The 5,681-nt window shown below is 51.8% G+C and overlaps 1 pseudogene; it reads right to left on the bottom strand.

The window, feature by feature from the left end:
• Positions 1–719: 719 nt before the first annotated feature.
• On the bottom strand, positions 720–4,544 carry LOC115850163 (ataxin-2-like protein pseudogene; annotated as a pseudogene).
• Between the last annotated feature and the right edge of the window lie 1,137 nt (positions 4,545–5,681).

Here is a 5,681-nt window from a genome sequence, read left to right as displayed (position 1 = left end):
TTCTTGGAGACTTGAAAGTAAAAGGAGGAAATGTATTCAAGTAGATAATCATTTATGTAATCCTTGCCAGCTATGAGTGCAAATGAGGTGACACCAATATTTTCCTGGCCCCTGAATTCACCTGGTAATGCAGCATTTTTATCATCACTTAAAATCTCTCATAGGATTACTGTTGAGCATCCGTGGGGATGTCACACATGAGACCATGAATGTGTTGTACACCAGGTTCTGCTTTGACCCTTCCCAGATGCCCATTTCCCTCCACAGCCCGTGAGGGCATCTCACATTAGTTTAAAATTTCATATTTTTTTTAATTTTAAAAAATATTTTTATGTAATAAAAAGTAAAAGTCCTTGTCCAACCATCTTGGTGGGTCACCTGTGTCTCTCACACAGATCACTCAAGTTAATGGGGAAGAAAGAACAGGGGGCCCAAGTCTGTGGTTATAAATAATAGAAAATAAAAGATCTTCCATCTCCAGTGGGGGGATAGATGAGAGGATAGGAGAGCAAGATGGGGTGGGGATGGGCAGGGGCAGAGCAGAAACCCCCACCCCTGCTGGACCCTGGCCCTGCCCACTTTGAGGCCCTTCCCATTCAAGGCACTTGGCAGGAATTCCACAGCTCCCCAAGGGGGAGATAAGGGGCTGGGGGGCTGGGACTTCTCCGAGCTGCTGGGGGAAGAGACATAGATCACTCTTCCCTCCACTCATGGAGGTCTCAGGTCACAGCGAGGACAATCTTCAGTTCCATGGGGGGTGGAATGGGAGCTGCTGGGAGGGATGAGATTGAACTGGTTGGAGGGGAAAGAGAAGAGAGCAGACACATTAGAACCCAAGCAGCTGTCCCTTCATCCAATGCCATCCAGTGTGGGGTGGGGGGGGAGTGTTGATAGGACCGGCCTCCTCAAGGTGTCTCATGGGGCTGTCAGAGGCACAGATCAATCGCCGTTTCCCAGTGAACCAGAGCTCTTCCTCATGTGCCCAGCTCAGCGCCCCACATCCCAGCCTGACGTTGTCTGCTGTGCTGACCTTACCTTGGCTAAGTCAGGAGACAGCTGGGTTCACTGAGAGCTGAGGAGGCAGCGGGGAGGGGGGCTGCCGGATCACAACTGAGGGAGGATGGAAAGAAGCAAAGAACAGAGCCAGGAGCAAGCCCCTGGTGGCAGCGACTGTGGCTTCTGCTTACCCTACATCACAGACAGGTGCAGGTCGGCAGGCGCCCTGTGTAACAGCCCTGCCTCCAACACCCCTCACTCCCCACCCAGAGCCCGTGCATCCTGCCCTACCTGCAGTGCATCAGCCAAATTCCTCCAGCTAATGAGAACTCAAGAATCCTGTCATCAGCTCCTCCCGGACATCCAGGCACCTGTCCAGGCTGCTCACCTTGGGAGTGTCTGATGTAGGGGTACGGTGAGGGTATGGAAGCTGAGAATGCAGGCACCCCACTGTGGGGCATTGCACCTTGAGGGGAGCCCCCATGGCTCTGGGGTAGGTGCAGCATCATCATCTGGGGCAGGTGGGGAGCCCCAGGGTGAGGAGGCTGGGCTGTTGTGATTCCAGTTTGGACATGGGCGTGGGTAACATGGGCCATATTGGTGACACCATGGGGCAGCTGCTGGTGGGCATGGATGGAATACACAGCGGCTGGTTGGGGGAAGCTGCTTTGACGGGACTGGGCAGAAGGTCCGGGTGGCAGAGAAGGTGGTGTACCTGTCAGGACCCCTGGGTGGTACAGGCTCTGCTATGGCTATACACTGCCCAGGTGTAGGGCCTGCCCCACCTGGTGCTGGATGGGACCAGGGTCCACATGCTGGGACTGCAGTTGGCTCCCAATAGGCATGGTGGCTGGTTGCAGCTGGAGCTACATGGCATGGTGCAGATAGGACTGGTGAACCATGCCATAAAGGGCTTGGGGGGTGGGCTGCTCTGCAGAAGTGTACTGAGGGGTGAAGGGTGACACAATGGCCTGGGGATGGCTCCCTGACGTCAGCATGCGTGGGTTGCTTTGAAGCATGGGGGCAATCACTGTCTGTGAAGGGTAGGGGGCTATGGGCTGCATCATGGTGGGCTGGCCTGGGAACTGCTGTGGGTTGTAGGGAATGTAGGAAGAATAAGGTGTGGCAGCCACCAGAGGTGGAGCAGAAGCGGTGGCGGTGGCCTGCATCATCAGAGGGGCTGAAGCTGTCTGGTATTTGTCCAAGTGCTGGGAGGGCAGGGAGCCTTTTGCTCCCTGGTACTTGTCCTGCTGTCCAGGCATTGAGTTGGACACAGGATTTTTGTCCTGAGGTGCCTGAACAGCTGGTCCCATGTGTGCCTGAGGTATGTAGGAAATGTACTGGAGGCTTTATAGCCCACTCTGACCTGCTGTCAGCACCGGGATGGAGGGAGTTGAATGAGTCCGGGGCGCAGGAGAAGTTGGAGTACTGGTTGATTTATTAACACACAGCAGGGGCTTAGTGAGATTGAACTCCTTGGTCTTAGGGTTCAGTGTTGACTTCACTTGTTCAGCAACAGGGACCTCATCCTTGTCATCTCTTTGGCTTGGGCAAGGCAGAGGGGCTGACCCCGCCCCTCGGTGCCTCCTGCTAGTAGCAGGGATAGTTCGTCCTCCTTAAGCGATATGGATTCTAAAAGGAAGAAACAGCCCCCATGGAGTCTGAAGCCAAAAGACCTCCTTCTCCTTCCCTTTGGCCTCCTTTTTTTGGATCTGGGGAGGGAAAGGATCCAGGCTGGTCTCAGGGGAGCTACTGGGCTGAAACTTAAACTGGGTCCCAAACTTTCTCAGTTCTTCCAGTTGAAAGTGTTTCTGTTTGTTCTGAAGGCCAGGGACTTTCCTAGCTATCCAGGACAGCTCCTGGAACTGCAACGTTCTCTCAGGTTACTTGGCCAGGAGTTCTTTTACATCTGTGGGGGCCAGTGAGATCTTTGGAGAAGCTGGGGAAATGGAGCCTACTCCAGGATCCCCAACTGATGACATCATGGGGATGGAAGCTGAAGAGGTCGGTACTGCTGAGCAGATGGGAGGCTCAGGACAGGAAGCTGAGACTGGGGCAGGGACAGCTGACTTGGGAGAGTGCAGGGGGTACATCCGGCCCACTGCAGGAGCAGGTGGAACAGAAGCTTCTCCAGAAGGCCTGTTGCTGGGGGAAGACAGAGTCTTGGTACCTCTCAGAGGCCACTGTGCCTTAGGGGACATGAGAGAGGGGCCTCCATTGATACTGCGTGTCTCAGAACCTGGGCTAGGGCTGCTATTGTCAAGATGGTGAAGGCCAAGAGGTGGCAAAGAGCTAAGGCCAGGCCGGCCGGCACGAGTACTACTGCATCAAACTCCTCCCCTGGGACATTCCTGAACTCGATGAGGTAGAGGGATATACTTTCCCTCTCTAGATGCCAAGCTGGGGCTCTCTCCTCCTGAACCCCGTTGCTGAACTGCACTGTTCTCCTCCTCGGTGCACCCTTCATCATTCTCCATGGCGACCCGCAGGCAGTACTGGGGGTTCAATTTAGTCTTTCAAGTCAACTGGGCTGCACACAGCTCCCGCTGATGAAACTCTTCTGAGTTGTCCTTCTCTAAGGGACAAGAAGAGAGACTACTGTCATAGGAGGTCTTTACACTGTAGTTCTCTTCATTGAACTTGAACATTTCATTGGGGTCCCATCCATTGGACATGTCAGACTCCAGGTCATAGTCATCGCTGTTACTGTCGCCCCCCTCCCAGCACTGAAGCATCTTCTCTTTGTGCTCCCCACTCACTTTTGAGTTCATGGCAATGGCTGAATCAGTGAACTTTAGTAGCATAATTGAAGTCAACATTTTGGAAGTAGACAAGCACGACATCACTTGACTTAAACACCATGGTGTCCACAATGTCTTCCTGACGAGGGCCACCTGCTGGCTCCAATGCTTTCTGTGCCCAGCGTCTACTGCCAGTTTGAACTTTGAGCTCAGCATCCACAGGTGGTACCATTCTTCACCTTTACATCACAAGTGGAGCCCACAACAGTTGTAAGGAAATGCAGCATTCTGGAATTGCTGTCACCCTCAAACACCAGTGACTGTGGGGTGCCTTTCCTGTGCTTTGTCCCCTGGCGCTGCTGATGGCCACTGCCTTGACCTCTCCTGATATTTCTGCTGTGGTGGCGGTGGCTGCGGCGCCAAGATGCCCTCGGCTCCGGCGGAGCCTGCTCCCCGCATCAGCTGCAGGCCCCAGGCAGGGGGAAGCGGCCGCGGGAGGCCCTGGGGCAGCCGAGGTGGAGGCCAGGGGCCCCCAGGAGGCCTCCGTTAGGATGGCTGGTGCTCTTGGGAGGCCAGCGGACCACGGCCTGTTGCGTGAGGGCGGCTGCTGGGGCTCGAGGTCTGTTGTGGTGGCTGAGGCTTCAACTTGAGGGCAGCGTCTGGAAGGGGAATTAGGGGGAAGTGAGGGAAAGAGGAGGCCTGGGCTGGGCCCCTGCTGGAGACTGTGGGAAGTGAGGGGGACTGGGAAGCTGGGGCCCCACCGCTGTTGGTGGGCGGGGACGAGCCCCACGGTGTCGGGAGCTCCATTCCTTTAATTCCAGATAATTTTATCTCACCATAACACATTATTATGACTCAAAGCATTTTATTGACCACCCTAACAAAACATGTATGTAAGTTGAAATTTAATTTTTGCACATGACCATATGACCTAGGGACCAATAGATTTCTTCCGAATTAAGAAACCCCAAAGGAAGCAGATGCTCAGCCTGGAGGAGGCATAGTTTCACATCCAGCAGGCAACATGAGAATTTCTGTGCGGTGCTTGTACAATCTCATGTCTCTGGTACTTGGCCAAAACCCAACTGTCATCCATCAGGGGCATCCTCCCTCTGAACAAATAAAACTAAACATAGCAGGTGACCACTATGATCAGCAAGCGTCGTTTACCCGAGTAATTGTGCCTATAAGCACTTAAGGAAGATTCATGTTGAAGGGGCTTACAGAAGTTATTGTTGACCGTCAGAGACAAACCAACGATGCAGAGAAAAAAATGTGGAAGAGATTAAGATGCATAGTTCATGGGGATAACTTTGGCGCTCAAGAGATCTCTGGAGCCGAAAGATTTCAAGTAGAGTTAAGTAAACATGTTTTATACATCACACACAGTGGCGGAGATAAATTGTCAACAATTAGAAAATAAGGTTGGTGCCTGATTTTAATAAGGCTAGTGCTGAGGATATCTCTAACACATGTCCTAGCTGCCAGTGGCATGATCCTTACAAAACTATAAAAGTAGGAAGTGAAAAGGAGGTAAAGTCCTGAAACCCCTTTGAACATCCCCAAATGGATTTTATACAAATGCCCCAAGCAATGAGCTATGATTGTGTTCCAGTTATTATTTACTTTTTCTTAGGGTGAATCAAGGGCTTTCCTTGATTCACCCTAAGAAAAAGTAAATAATAACTGGAACTATGGCTCTAAAAGTGGTAATAGTCCTCCTCCTTCTTCTATTAATAATATTAATAATAATAATAATAATTGCTTGACTTTATTTTCCTGACTGGGGTGTGGTGGAAGTCAAGAAATTATCTCTCCATTGACATAGGCACATATTTCCCTGGCATTGCTATTATTTAACTCTGTAAATGTTCACCTTTTATTCAGAAACTTCACTGTCTTTTTCATCCAAAATCATCAGGAAAAGTAGAGAGAATCAATGGA

The sequence above is a fragment of the Globicephala melas genome, chromosome 5 (genome assembly GCF_963455315.2).
Source record: "Globicephala melas chromosome 5, mGloMel1.2, whole genome shotgun sequence".
Taxonomy (NCBI): domain Eukaryota; kingdom Metazoa; phylum Chordata; class Mammalia; order Artiodactyla; family Delphinidae; genus Globicephala; species Globicephala melas.
The sequence above is the reverse complement of the archived record's forward strand: the minus strand, read 5'-3'. Positions and strand labels throughout refer to the sequence as shown.